Source organism: Xyrauchen texanus, chromosome 1 (genome assembly GCF_025860055.1).
Source record: "Xyrauchen texanus isolate HMW12.3.18 chromosome 1, RBS_HiC_50CHRs, whole genome shotgun sequence".
Taxonomy (NCBI): Eukaryota; Metazoa; Chordata; class Actinopteri; order Cypriniformes; family Catostomidae; genus Xyrauchen; species Xyrauchen texanus.
In genome coordinates this window covers 28300336-28316968 of record NC_068276.1, presented here as the reverse complement: position 1 = coordinate 28316968, position 16633 = coordinate 28300336, and positions in this window count along the sequence as shown.

The window sequence follows — 16633 nt, the reverse complement described above, 5'->3', positions numbered from 1 at the left end:
CGAGCATCAAAACGCTAACAAAAGAAACTGTTTCGAGATAGGTGTAATTGCAGAACCGCAGAACCATACGTCATAGCAGTGTGAGGACGACAGCGCCAGCCTAACCGTCTGATGCCGGAAGTGGGCGGGGTAGCAGTCTAATGCCGGAAGTGGGCGGAGTTCATGTTTAACTATGGCGGAGCACACGGTAGAACAAGGAAAAGAAGAAGAGAAGAAAGTAAAAAGAAGTTATATCTTTGATTGATGCAACATACTTAACGTTATACGCTTATGCAAAACGGCTCTAAGTATTTTGTAAGTTAATATTCAACAATACTATTGATCTGTCATTGACATATGAGAACTGAACTGGATGATAACATCACTGTTTTCTCCAGAATGGCTATATAGATTAATTAACAGAATTAATAACTTTTTTACAACAGAAATTAATCAACACTGAATTTACTTAAGCTGGATTATGACACTATTTTGTTCTAGATCTACAGAGACAAACTTTGTTGCATAATTTTCCTATTATCCCTGTAAAGCTGCTTTGAACAATCTGTATTGTAAAAAGTGCTATATAATAAATGTGACTAAGTGAGAATTGTGACGAAGGCACTTGATCACGTATCGTTATTTTACAGTTGGATTGTATCACTTTGTTAGGTTACATATTCATGGTTTTTGATTTAATTTGTTGTTGGCGTTGTATTTTACGGCATTTGTTAAATTTTCTGACCATGAGAATTGCATTAATTGTATTTTATTTCACCTATAGAACCACATAAAGATTCAGAGAGGTTCAGGCTACCACCTTTGGAGCAATGCACAACATGCTGCAGAAATTTTCACTGCCCTTTTTGTGATGGTCTTTGAGGCACCCTTTGATTTCACAGCTGTAAGTCTTTGTTAAAAATATATATTTTAACTAAATAATATAATCTATTAAATTGATCTATTAACACTTTTTCCCCCCTTATGCAAGTCTGATTTCCCTCTTATTCGAAAATGGTGATGCCTTATTCTGATGGAGAACTTTGCCATTGAAAGGTAACTCTCTCAGCTCTCAAGTTTTCTCTCTCTCTATAAATTAACTTAAAAATTAATTTGTCACAGGAAACATTGATGTGCAGGTGCCACCTAAAGCACAAGAAACTGAAATCGACGACAAGGTATGTTTTTATCGTCTCAAACGGGCACATGAAAGAGCATAATTTCAAAACAATAATTTACATGCATCCTGATTAAAACACAATGTATTGTTGAGGACACGTCCAATCTCCCCAGGGACAACAGATGGAAATTAGCTAGCAGCTAAATGTGGTGCAAACCATCTTTTCTCTTGTGAGAATAATTTCTTTTAAATGAATTAAATATTTCATTCCTTTTTTGTGCTCCTCTCTCAAGGAACCACAGATAGTCAAAGACCTCAGGACAGGAGCTGCATGGCTCGGGAAAACTGCCACTCGTTCAGAGGTTTTGTGGATGAGCCTTTTGTGGATGAGCCGTGGTATCAGTAACCTAAATAAGGAAGACCAGGAAAAGGCCCTTAAAGGGTAACTAAACACCTGCTCAGAGTCTGACTCCACCCACTAGAAATATTTGAAAATGCTGGAAAAGTGGGCAGACCCCGGCGGGGATAGAGGGAACGAACCGAGTGGGGGGAGACCTGAGACTTGTAGTGACGGATTAATTGACAGCTGTTGTCAGACTCTATGTTATTATTATTCCTCATACGGTCGCAAGACAACATGTACATGAATCTGGCATGGTGAGCTGGAACCTGCTTACATCAGCTGTCACCGCTTACATCACGAAGTACCGCAAACAGCCAATAGGAAAATTCAACTGCAGTAGCCACCGTTCAACCTGAAGAGGGCAGCACTCAGACGTTTTTACACCATATATTGTAGAATTAAAACACTTTATAAACAAATGTCAAAAAAATTACTTGAATCAATGACCAGTACTAATAAAGCCCCATGCTTACAGATCATTAACTAAAAAAAGTTGGTTTAGGGTTTAGTTACCCTTTAAACTTGATCAGGCAGAAAAGAAAGATGATCTGGAACTGGCCAAAGAGCCTTTCATGTTTCAGTTCCTGTTTAAGGAAGACATGGAACTTTTTCTTAGCAAGTGTCATGATGAAAGGCGCCTCAGGATTAACTGCATTTGTATGGAGTTTTGATTTATTTTAATTATTTTTCTCTTGAGAATTATTGTTAAATGTGTGCCTGCATAACTTTTATAAGATTTATATTCTTTGGTTTAATTTAGTTTTATATAATTTATTTATTATTTAGTTCAATTTTGTATTTTTCTTTAATTACTATTATTTATTTGGAGCAGGTACAGCTAGTGTGTGATTCTTTTCATATTTCAAAAGATGATTTGAGGAAAAAACTAATTTTATTTAAATTAATCATTTGTGTTTTTTCAGTCCATCATATAATTGTTGTGTTCTATGAAAAAAATTGTTGGTTGAGTATTAAAAATTATTTTCAATTAAATCAAATGTTCAAACGCTCAAGCTTTGTTTTCATTGTATTTTTTTGTTTTAAGCTTTGTTAAATTTATATTGTTAATCATTTGACTCAACAAAACAAATGGATAAAGTATAATTTTAACTTTTAAAAAACTATTAACATTTGTTAATAGTAGTATATTGTCTTTTGTTGGACAAAACATAATTCTTATCTTTTATACTATTTGAGAATTGATATATATATATATATATATATATATATATATATATATATATATATATATATATATATAATCTTTTCAATTAAATCGTTTAAAAAAAAGTATTTATAATAACGTTTTTTTAAACTTTAAAACGTTCCAAATCGCTGAAGTAGCGCAATGCCTTGCCGCGCCCACTTCCGGCATCAGACGGTTAGGCTGGCGCTGTCGTCCTCACACTGCTATGACGTATGGTTCTGCGGTTGGTTATTATTGACTGTTTCTCAAGTCATTATTCTTCTTCTCGTGTAAGTGCATTTACCGCCATTACCTTCTGTTTGCATGAATCAGAGACTGTCCTTCCTCTCTCCCTTCTCCTCCCCCTCAGATCCGTCAGGACCCCGGCTTCCACCGGCGCTGCGGTTCAGCTCATCCGGTGTACCAAAATCCCTTCGGTCCCAAATGAGGAAGAGAGAGGGTTGAATATTTGTATTATTATTATTATTATTATTATTATTATTATTATTTAAACTAACCCTTCCTCTATATTCTACCAGTTAGAATTGTATCTTTAATCATTTAAACGTCATGTATTTTTCCACCTGCTAACAGGGTCTTTACTGATAACTGTTCCCTCATCCTCTCCAACTTCTCTTTAATTCCACTTTCTGCATCATATTTCTTGCACTGTTTTAATACGTTCCACAGTTTCCTTACTCCACACAATTCACACAGTCCTGATGTATGTTACACAATAAAGCAAGACACCTTGATTTCAAACTTTGAACTTTATTTTTATTAACTGGAAAAACATAAGTGTATTTAAAATGTGTTGTTCAACGTTTTGAAAGATGGCTTTACAACATTTGTGAACTGTATATATATATATATATATTACATCGGAAACCTCGGGGCAGAGGGATTGGTGAATATTTTGCTTTATTGATTTTGCATTGAAAATTAAATAATTTATTTAAAAAACTCCAAATGAAACGAAAAAGCAAATAAATACATAATAAAGTGATAAAATAATAGCCTATATTTATAAAACCACCTTTCCATTTACCTTTGCAACTCAAATCATTTTCTGATAAGCCTACTAGTGTTTTTCCTTTATGCCTAAACACAGCCAATCACCGGCACTTTTAGATTTGGACACATCGAGCATGCTTATCACTGACGTTGACCAGATTAACCCCTTAAGTATCATAAGCGGTGCCTAAAATGTATCGAACTGGATACCCAGCCCTAGCTGGGACCCACACAAAAAAGCACGTTTAGCCTATATTTCTTTGTTCCAAACTATATAAGTGTTGAAATATGTCTCCTATAATATCCTGCCTGCTATTTGATTGTTGAACTTCCAGACTCCAGAAGAGTCTGAGCAGATAACCGCCTTCCTTATTTTATTTATTTTTTTGTATGGCCATTCCGATATTCTTTTCTTTTCTGCAATGTCCATTTCTGGAATTACATATGCTATACTTGATTCCTCATAGGATCTTTTGAAGCATCTGTAAATATTTGAGTGCAACATCTATTACCCTTACCATACTAGTTTCTTGAACTGAGTTAATTCAACTGCTGGACTAGAATCCACAGAGGAACATCTGCAATAATCAATCATGGAATATTTTCAAGATTTGCTTATCCCATTTCATTCACTATGTTTCCAAATATCCATCCAAAACTTCTACACTTTCCTTTCCCATACTCCCAACATGCTTTTATTACAGATTTCGTAGGGTGTGACTCATCTTGAACTTTTACATTTGTCCAATACACTGTCCTCAATTGTTTCCACCTGATACACAGCAGCATTTCCCCTACCTCTACTTGCAATGCCTATACCGGTGTACAGTAGATGGATACACACCACAGCTGATTCTCAAATGCTTGGGACTGTATTATATCTAGCCTTAATAACTGTGTCTTGCTTGCTGAATCATAGACTACAGTACACATTCATAATCCAGTACTAATCTGATCATTGATATATATATATATATATATATATATATATATAAAACGTCTTCAGAGCTTCTCTGTTTGCTCCCCACTCACATACTGTATAACTATATTGTATACAATATTTTATCGATATTACTTTTCCATGTTCATTTTCTACCGACCTATAACCCAAAAACCTTACTGCTGGTACCTGACACAATACACAATAAAGATTTACTTTACTGTTAACTTTTGTCTTTGTGAAAACCATCATCTGCGTCCAATCTTGAATCCAATGTACTTCTCCCACTTCTAAACTCATGTTGGTATGGGGAGAATAATTTCCTTTTTTCCAAATAATCTATTATTCTATCAGCTATCTTCCTCTCCATTAATTTACATACATGAAATGTTAGCACTATTGGTTGATAATTTAGCGGGTTACTTCTTTCCCTGTTTTTCTATTGGTATTAATAAAGCTTCTTTGCAACTCTGGGGGATTTTCCCTTCCATCCAAACTTTATTATACAACTTAAAAACCACCTTAATAGACTCATTACTAAGATGTTTTAACATTTCATACCTTAAGAGAATGTGACATCCAACAAATTGTTCTCTCTTTCTCATTAAGTTAGAATACTCTAATAATTTCTTCTTCCTAATTTCCTTACTTTCCTCTGGTCAATTCTCAGAACTATTCACCTTAATGAATGCACTTCTAAATCTGCCTTGTCTTTGTTACTTTCTGTAACAACTTCCCCCGAGCATAATACTGGATAGTCATATTCTTTTCGGATACCACAATTTTTTTTGATTGTATTCCAAACCTGTTCCGCTGGGGTATTATTTCCAATTTCACTACAACAAATTCTCCAGTACTCTTTCTTAGATTTCCTAATTATCCTTCTATCTTCTGCTTAGGCTTGTTTATACATTATTAGATGTATGAAATTATGCTTATTCTTTAAACGCTACATAATTTCTCTTCTTGACCCACACTGTAAACAAAATCCTGTTGTTTTTACAAAAACAAAACTGGCGGCTGTGGTTGCCATAATAATTATGTAAAAAATACAGTTAAAATGTAAACCACTTTACAGAACAACCTGTACATTTTACAGGTTAAAATGGTTATAATTTACATGCTGGCACTGTAAAAAAATAATAAGAAATTCTGTTAAATTTACAGTAAATAAAATTCATAAACTTGATATTAGCCTTCTGAAACTGTATAAATCTGTTGTTTACTTTATGAGGTATTTGTTAATCACAGTAGTAACTGTAGAAGGGCACATGATGACATGAAGTTCATCAGAAGTGTCTCTTCCAGGAGCAATAACCAATAAACATATAGAGACAGTGCTCAGTGTCACTCACAAACACTAAACACCATCATGGTAACACATGTGAGCTTTAAATAATGCAGTAAACATTAACTAAATTACATCAAATATAGCACAGAACACCCCTGTGTACGTAACTGATATAAAAAATATGATGAAACATAACTATTCCCATCAAATATAATGAAATATAATGGGTCATGCAGGGAATTGTGGGAATGCCCGATTACTGTTTTTTATTGTAATTTTAACTATAATTTACTGTAAAAATGTACATGTACTCTCTTGTTCTTTTTACCATTAATTATACAGGAAAATCTTACTTTTTACCTTTAAATAATGTAGTTTTTACTTCATTGTATTGTAAAAACTACTGTATTGACTTTTAAAATATATTAAAACATTTTACTGTATATTTTACAGTTAATATATGTTAATCAATTAACATTTTATTTATGTAGCATTTTTTACACTATTTTACTGTTAAAATTACATGTTAAATGTAATGTCATGTTAAAAATGACATTTCTTAGTGCAGATCTCTATGACCACATCCTCAACCCTTTTCCTATTTTTCTATATGGCATACCATATTTTATTAAAAAAAAATTATACATCCACCCCCATTTACTTTTTCCCTTTCCCTACGTTACACTTGAATATCCCTTCACCACAAAATCCAATAAGCCACGATTCCTGAAAACAAAATCACTTATTTACATAACCTTTTAATTCCTGCCCATTTGCCACTAAACGTCTTGCTTTCCACTGTAAAATGACTAACGTGTGTTTATTTTCCTGGCCATGAACTCTGACTATGTTGCATCCACTGTCAACTCATCCCTAATCACTTCCCAAGAAATTCCTCTTATTTCATGAAACTTTTCAACAGCTTTAAGGGTGAACTGGATTTTTTCCATTGTTCTTTCTGTCTGCGCTAAACAAATAAGACGTTTTTTCCCCTACCACCTTTGTTTCCTCATCTATCTTCCTGGTTCCCCCCACTCCAGTGTACCCTTTATTCTAGTCCTCTTTGTTTTAACCCACAAATTACATTGCCTTACCACACCTTATTCTAAATTCTTGCTTTCTGTATTTCCACTGCTCTTTTCCTTGCTTCACATCCTCCAAATGCCACGCCATGCGCTCCTCCACAATTACAACATTTGGCTTCAACTTCTCCGCATTTCCCATGATCATGCTCACCACCACATCGTGCACATCTCTTTTTGGACTCTTTGGACAAATTTTGCAATATGTCCATATTTCTGGCAGTTAAAACACCTTAACGGTGACGGTACATATTCCCTCAACGGAAAACGATTAAATCCTAATTTATCTCGATCCGACACAATTCTTTCCTTCAAACCTTAATCGAACCGACCAGCTGTCTGTCCTGTTTCCATCTCGATTAATCGGAACTCCTGTTTTCACACCACTTACCCACATTTTTCTCATACAGTATACTAAGAATTCCCTGTTTACATGCCACTTTTAATATCTCTATTAGGCTACTAGCTACTTGTCGACCCTTCCTGATTATTATTATTTTTCCTTTTCTTAGTACCTACAGGTGAAACTCGAAAAATTAGAATATCGTGCAAAAGTTCATTAATTTCAGTAATTCAACTTAAAAGGTGAAACTAATATATTATATAGACTCATTACAAGCAAAGTAAGATATTTCAAGCCTTTATTTGATATAATTTTGATGATTATGGCTTACAGCTTATGAAAACCCCAAATTCAGAATCTCAGAAAATTTGAATATTACATGAAATCAATAAAAAAAAGGATTTTAAATACAGAAATGTCGGCCCTCTGAAAAGTATAATCATGCATATGTACTCAGTACTTGGTTTGGGCCCCTTTTGCATTAATTACTGCCTCAATGCGGCGTGGCATGGATGCTATCAGCCTGTGGCACTGCTGAGGTGTTATGGAAGACCAAGATGCTTCAATAGCGGCCTTCAGCTCTTCTGCATTGTTTGGTCTCATGTCTCTCATCTTTCTCTTGGCAATGCCCCATAGATTCTCTATGGGGTTCAGGTCAGGCGAGTTTGCTGGCCAATCAAGCACAGTAATACCATGGTCATTGAACCAGGTTTTGGTACTTTTGGCAGTGTGGGCAGGTGCCAAGTCCTGCTGGAAAATGAAGTCAGCATCTCCATAAAGCTTGTCTGCTGAAGGAAGCATGAAGTGCTCTAAAATGTCCGGTAGACGGCTGCGTTGACTCTGGACTTAATAAAGCACAGTGGACCAACACCAGCCGATGACATGGCTCCCCAAACCAACACAGACTGTGGAAACTTCACACTGGACTTCAAGCATCTTGGATTGTGTGCCTCTCCATTCTTCCTCCAGACTCTGGGACCTTGGTTTCCAAATGAGATGCAAAATTTGCTCTCATCAGAAAAGAGGACTTTGGACCACTGAGCAACAGACCAGTTCTTTTTTTCTTTAGCCCAGGTAAGACGTTTGACATTTGAAGCCCATGTCCAGGACCCGTCTGTGTGTGGTGGCTCTTGATGCAGTAACTCCAGCCTCAGTCCACTCCTTGTGAAGCTCCCCACACATTTGAATGGCCTTTTCCTGACAATCCTCTCCAGGCTACGGTCATCCCTGCTGCTTGTGCACCTTTTTCTTCCACACTTTTCCCTTCCACTTAACTTTCTATTAATGTGCTTTGATACAGCACTTTGAGAACATCCAACTTCTTTTGCAATTACCTTTTGAGGCTTTCCCTCCTTGTGGAGGGTGTCAATGATGGTTTTCTGCACAACTGTCAGGTCAGCAGTCTTCCCCATAATTGTGAATTCAACTGAACCAGACTGAGAGACCATTTAAAGGCTCAGGAACCCTTTGCAGGTGTTTAGCTGATTAGAGTGTGACACTTTGAGCTACAATACTGAACCTTTTCACAATATTCAAATTTTCTGAGATTCTGAATTTGGGGTTTTCATAAGCTGTAAGCCATAATCATCAAAATTATATCAAATAAAGGCTTGAAATATCTTACTTTGCTTGTAATGAGTCTATATAATATATTAGTTTCACCTTTTAAGTTGAATTACTGAAATTAATGAACTTTTGCACGATATTCTAATTTTTCGAGTTTCACCTGTATACCCTTCCCTCCTACCTTCTTCTCTTCATTCACTGACTCATTTTCATATATTTCAGTCTCCAATCCAGCAATTTTATTATTTCTCCGTGTTTTTCTTTTTTCTTTCTTTTTTAATGTCTCTCTCATCTCGTGTCGCTGTTTGAATCTTCCTCCACGCCGCGCTTCTCCCAAGTAATAGTTTTCGCACATAACACAAAATAGTAATACTTTATTACCGAGGATTCATGCAGTGGTTTATGCACAACAAAGACAAACAACAATACAAAATTAAAATACAGCCTGACATCAGGTGACATGAAATAGTATGAGAAACATGATTTTAAAATGATAATTATAATTAACAAAAGATCACAATCAGGTTTTTTACTTTGTTTATACAATCCATATTGATATTTTGAGAAGTATGGCCCATATCGCAGGAACAATGCATAATAAATAAATAGATAAAACAAATCATAATATAGGATGAATATAAAGCACAAGTGAAACCAAAATAACTACAGCAATGTATAATTTTTAGCTCAGTAATTTATTTTAAGCAAAATATATATATAGCATAACTAACAATTGTATTTAATTTATAGATTTATAATATTCATATATAGAATTATAATAATTCATGATTTATAGTTACATACTTTTAAATTAATTTAATTACTTTTAAATTAAACAATGCACTTTAGGTCAAGTCAAGGTCAAGTTTATTTATATAGCACCATAAAAGCACCTTGAGTGCCAACAAGGTGATGTACAACAGACATAAAATAGCACACCCCCCTACACTGAAAACCATTAATGAAATCAAATTTAAAATAAATTAAATACAAATATAGGAAAAAAGAAAATATCAACATAATACAAAGCATCACCAGACATAAAATAAAAACATAATTGTACTAATGGTGAAAACAAGTTACGAAAAAGCCTTAAAAAAAAAAATGTTTTAAGAGATTATTTAAATGTAGATAGAGTAGGGGATGATCGAATACTTTAAAAGTATTGTTATTTTTAATTCTACTTAATATTGCACTTAATTGGAAAGGAGAGCTCAACGCAGTAAAGTGACATTATTCATCAGTGACAGATCTTACTCAGCAACAGCAGCAGTATCAGGACATTGGAGAAATAGAATACGGGACGGGGTGCACTGCAACTCCTTATGACCTACCTGGAAACATACACAAACAGAGTCAATAGCAAACATTTGAACAGTATAAACCAATGACATCTCTTAAAACATCCAATTATCTAGACTTAAAGACTTATTTTGAGAGAATACACCGCATTTTTTTTTTTCTTTTTTCTTGTTTAAACCATAAATCTCACAAACTTTTGTGAGGTTTATGCTTTTAAAAAAAAAGGTAATGCCCTAAGATAAATAAATGTAAAACTGATGTGTGTAACTTTTTCTGTGTTAAAATACTTTCTCCTATCGAAGCTTAACATGCAGAGACAACTTTGTAAGTCATTCATAGGTAAATCTTCTTAAAAACTGAGAATTCTTTCTCTTTTTGAAGATATACTGTAAATCATCTGAAAACAAGTCTTATTATATATCACAAATGTTCTTCTCCAGTAAACTTATCTTTTTTTTTAAGAATGCTTAGATATTGTTACTGGAAAACAAGTCACAATACTGAGATTAATTTATGTGTATCTCTACAATGAGGAAGCAGTTTTGAAGAATGTGTAATCTATGACAATAAGTATTAATTAATCATCAGTATTTATCAGTTCAGACATCTGATCTGGAATGAGTAGTTGTGGCATTGCCATTTTACCATATTCCTAGGGACACTGACTCCCTGGATGACACATGTCATAATGTTGTTCTGGATAACTTGGAGAAGGCTTCTGTTCCAGTATATACCATCAGCTGGCTGGGGTTAGCCAGACAAAACAGATTACCTAACCTGTGTCATGTAAAACAAGCATATGTGAAATTAATATGGAATATATCATTAGTTCATCAAACCATCCAGCAGCTAAGAGATTAAGACACAGGATCATAAGTATTTTATGACTCATTATGGTCATTTTAGACAATGCATTTAGTCAAAATGAGCATTTTATGTCTTTAAAAGTTTTTTATACCATATTGTTTTTAAGAAAACCATTTTGTGTTAAAGGGATAGTTCACCCAAAAATGAAAATTATGTCATAATTTACCCTTGTTGTTCTGAACCAGAAGACTTTCTTTTCTTACATTCTGGGTGAACTATTTCTTTAAGGAAATGTCCTTTCTGTGTGTACGAACAGCCGTGAAGACCTTTTCATTATTGTGTTCACTTCAATAAGCCCCACAATCTTATTGACTGTCCACTACACACCCATTTCTAATTCATGTGTCTTTGTATTTATTTATTGAAAACAGACTACGAGGGCTTGTCTGTTACAGTGAAACAGAGTCCAGCATTGGCATTTTGGTTAAATGGTGCCAAATTAGCTCAGATATCTTTGGGAGGTGTTGGGGCTGTTACCTGAGTAGGTGACAGATACTGGAAGCTCTGGGAGGGCAGATATGCGATTAGGTTACCACTGTCTCTGATGAAGGATAAGCTGCTGGCTGTAATTTTAGGCAAGCTCATGGACTGACTAAACCACTGACCAAATGCTTGCTGCTGCTGCTGCAGGGAAAGGTTTTTGATGCTGAGGTTAATGATGCTTAACCTGGAGAAAAGTATGGAAACAGAGTGTTTTATAATAATAATAATAATAATAATAATAAAAACTATATTCTGGTAGTTCGAAACAAAATAATTAAATATGTGTGATCTTTTATCCCACTCACGATTAACTCAGGCTTTTCATAATGTTTGACATTCAAATCAGACAGGAAATGACAGAAAAAGGAGGGAGAATGGGATTGGGAAATAACCTTGAGCTGGATTCGAACCCTGGGTCATCCAGAATCACTCTGGCTTAACAGGAAGTGATTAACAGGTGGTGCTTTTAAAGCTATATAAACAGATCCTACAATATGTGTGTCACTTACACATTGATGTTCTGTAGAGGAGGCATTGACATGATTTCTGAAGGTGTGGCCAGTTCCAGCAAAAGGCCCATGTCAGGGAACAGGCTTCTATCCCTGGGCAGGTGTGTTTGAAAGAGCACAGACAGCATGGTATGCAGGTACACATCTGACAGCTTCAAAAGTGGAAAGAGTGAAAATTACATTAATGCACATATAAAGCATATGAGTTAAGGAAAACGAGCTGAAAGTTAGTTCACAACAGTGACGTAAACAGACCTTAGCAGGACAGGGGTGGAAGGATAAAAAAGGGCACAGGCTTTTGCAGTTCACAGTTAGATCAGGTGCTAGATATTTTGTACCCCCCGCTTTGGTGGGCATGGTTTACCTGTAAAGTGGCATGGTTCCTGTTGTAATACTGCAGAATCTTCCTTACGACTGTGATGTCTGCAGCACTGAGCACTGACATCAGATTGGACAAATGAATGCAAAAATACTCCTGTAAAGCAAATAATCAGAACTGTAATGCTCTTTGACAAATTAAATAGGAATTTGGCCCAAAACACTTTAAAATGCCTGCCTAAAAAACTGGGGACTTTTAGGTCCCCCTTTATTTTAGGATCCTTTGACTACTGTGTACTTATGCATTTTATACAATGTAATTATTATGTACATATGCAGTGTTGTATAGTACTTACATTTAAAGCACCTGCATTTTATTACATGTGTAACTGCACTGTTAACATTACCCCTAACCTAAGCCTATAGCAACTCTTACCTAACCCTATCACCTACTCCCAAATCTATCCATACCTAAATCTCAGTAGCAGCAAATGTGGATCTTGTGAACATTTTGTAGAACAATATAAAGTTACACAATAAAAAAAATCTATTTTATGTATTTACATAGTAGTTACACACCTAATATATAGTGGGGCCCACTATTACACTGAAGTCAGCAAGTGAAACAGGAGATTGTTTCTGAATGGTAATGCAGGTTGACACTTTGACAAATGAAATAGGAATTTGGCCCAAAACACTTTAAAATGTTATTTTGTATAATTACAATGCCAGATAATTACAAAAATATGCAAATAAAGTTTTCCAACCAACATTGATAAGGAAGAAACTACTGGCGACACATCTTCCTGTTTGCATCAGACTGGTCAGAACTTTCTGAAATACACACATGGAAAGTTTCAACTGGAAATACAGTGCTATTATCATATTGTCATGGAAATGACAAGGAAATTATATCTGAACATTGATGACAACTACAACAAACATTAAGTATTTGTATCAGTACCAATGTAAAGACAAATCAAATGATTCCGAGTTAATATTACATGCTTAGGAAGAGATTTATAACATCCAGTGTCAGGTCTAACACCTTTCCTCATGTTGATGAGTTAGACCATTGAGCCAATTACAAAATTGTAGTGAACCTGGTAATGGATATACTTAATTAATAACCAAATTAACTTCCAGAACTCTCAAAGTACATTCTGTTTAACATTAAGGATTGAGGCCAGGAAAACCTCAATCTAATGATCTAATGAATGTTGTTTGCCTTGTTCTTAATAGTAATTAATTTAATTTATACGTAGTGACAGAATAATAATGCTAACCCCAAAGCACTGCAGAAGCACATGCTTGTTATCAAAGTTGGTCTCGTTCTCCATGTAGATGACCATTTACTCTAATACTCTAAGCCGAATATTCCCTGTCACCCTCATAGTAGTCATCTGGCTTTCCTCTAGAGCCAACAGTAGGATAACCCACAAGCTGGTGGTTTACCTGACAACTGATGCCACCTTTGTAGTCATTAGATTCGCTAAGCGTGTCAAGATCGGCACAGAGAGAAAGGTCGGTCATGTCTACAATAGTAGCCTGGCTCCAATCTGAATAGACACAAGCTTGTTCCAACATGTTCACAGTGCCATTATCAGAGCACTCTCGAAACAGCCATTGGTTGTCAGGATTAAGAGTCAAGTTCTGATACAAAAGCATGTTGCAGCAGATATACTGACGGAAGCCTATCTGGTCATACTGCCAACACAGAACAACCACTGAAGGATCCACATATATTTCAGTCCATTCACACCAGAAGTCAGTGCTCAGTGGTGGTGGGCTTGTTTCTCTATTGCTGATAGAGAAAGTGCAGTATTGCTCTTCCCAAACATTCACACTGTTATTTACAATGTCAGAAATGAATGTGTGGTTTGTACACACTTCACTAATAAATTTAAACTCATCATTTTGGATACAAAGAGAGATCTGTTCAGTGGTGAACGCTCGTACATTCTTCCATTCAGAGTATTTGCAAGACTCAGACACAAGGGTGTTTATGTCAACTTGTAAAGGACGTTCAGTACAATTGGGCTTCAACCAGCTGTTTTCATCTTAGGAGAACACAATCATAAAGAATTCCAGGCTGTCACACAAAAGCTGCTCAGATCTCTCCATGTAATTTTTCCAAAAGAATGTTACAATTGTTGGATCAATTGTTTCAAAGGTCCACAAGTTATACAGGAAATACTGCTTCACAACGTATGTGTCTGATGAGTTTGCACAGTATTCCCACAGCCAGGCATTACTGGGTTTGTTGATCAGCACTTGCATTAAATCTTTATTGTCACACACAGCGAGGATGAATGCCTCACTATCATTTTCACTGCACATAGTGACCAGAGCTGGGTCCAAGCCATCTGCAGGGATCCAGGTCTGATAGTCACAGAGGAGTTCGCTCAGGCTGAGGGTGGACCGTGCGACATGCTGACTTGATTGTACGGTGACAGGTTCACTGCAGGGCTCCATGAGAGGTAAGAAGATGTTCTGCATTATGTGACATGTGCTACTCCATACCTGGATCACCTCAGTATGGGAGAGCACGCTAAGTGCTCGACACATCTGATAAAGGACGTAAGATTCCGGAGAGCTTGTTGCTAAAATTGTAGTACAAAGAGTTTTATTGAGTTGGTTTACATTTTGAAGTTCGCAAGTTAGAATATTAGTAGGTATGTCCACTGAGGGTGTGGCAGTATGACTGAACTGCACACTTCTTGTAGTTTGGCATTCTGGACCTGGGAAACTGCAGGGAATATACTCAGGAGCCAAAAATATATCCAGAAGCGATTGTCCAAAGGACCAGCTCACATTATGATTCATGCCCCTGAATATAAAACACAAGGAATAGAATTAATTAAGAAATGAAGTCTTAATTTCATTATAAGAGAAAATAGCTCCCGTTATCATCTGCTTAAAAATAAAACAGTGATAAGATTTTATGGTCCATCCATATTTAATGTTGAATATTCAGGACATCTTTTAAAAAAAGAACATTCTGGAATGTGCTTTAAAAAAAAAAACAACAACAACAACAACAACAAAAAAAAACACTAATTGGTTCATAGCAGAATAAAAGTATGAAACAGTCTAATTCAAATGTGTAACAATAAAATGGACATCCAAGAACATACCACATGATAAGCTGCTTTAGGTCACCTGTGAACAAAGACAGCTGTCTTGGTTTGGATGCATGTTTGGATTAATTTTTCATGGCATTAAATATGCATCCATACCAAGACTGAAAAAAAAAATATATTGAACTTCAATGTATGACACACCTTGCTGACAATTGTCACTCTGGTCTAGAGAAGGGATTTCAATGCCGAACTGTAATCCAAGTTCTAGAAAATCCACTGCCGTTTGAAGCACACTTAACATGATATCGGTGAATAGATTATTATGAAACATTTTCAAATTGGACTCAACTTGACTAATCACAATAGAGATTAATTTATCAGTTACCTGAGATGTTATGTAATGCCAAATGTGTTTGAAAAATATCTGAAGTGGATATTTTGAATAAGCATTATCTTAATTTGTTACTCAAAGCATCTTGATGTCAAGTAGCCTAGTTGCCTGGTCAAAGCTGACACATTTTTGCCCTATATAACTATTCTCTCAATATCACAATGACACATTTTACCCCAAATGTGGGGGCCTTTCACACACAAATTATGCTGCTCCATCAGTATTTAATCTAAAAAAAATTTTTTTTTCAATAGACATGTAGGTAACAGTTTACCTAGAAAGATGCAGAGCGTGAGAAAGATGGCGCATATTTACCGAGAAATATACAGCTGTCGCTCGGGCGAATATTCAGTTTGACTCAAGCATGGCCACTAGCAGGCCACTGACAATAAAACTGTCAGAGTCCATTTCATCAAGATTAAAAATTCAACAGACGCCGCACTATTTGTTAAGCGTCTTTGTGTATTGATGCCTGCTTCTCTTCCCTCTCTGACTCTGGTCCTGTCCTATCACGGCAGCCGTGTCAACTGGCAATTCAGTCCTCAATCAGCCCCCTAATTAAACAGCGGCATGGAAATAGGTGCAAAACAGAGGCCGAGGACCACACGGAACGGATTTGGGCGTAAAGACACCGCCGACAGAGCTGAAATATTAACACGTCACGTTGACTCAGCAGGTTGGTCACAGTAATGTACACCGGACCTGCGGCACAGGTAGCAACTGACGTCAGCACAGGTGGGTGTGAGATGATGGACT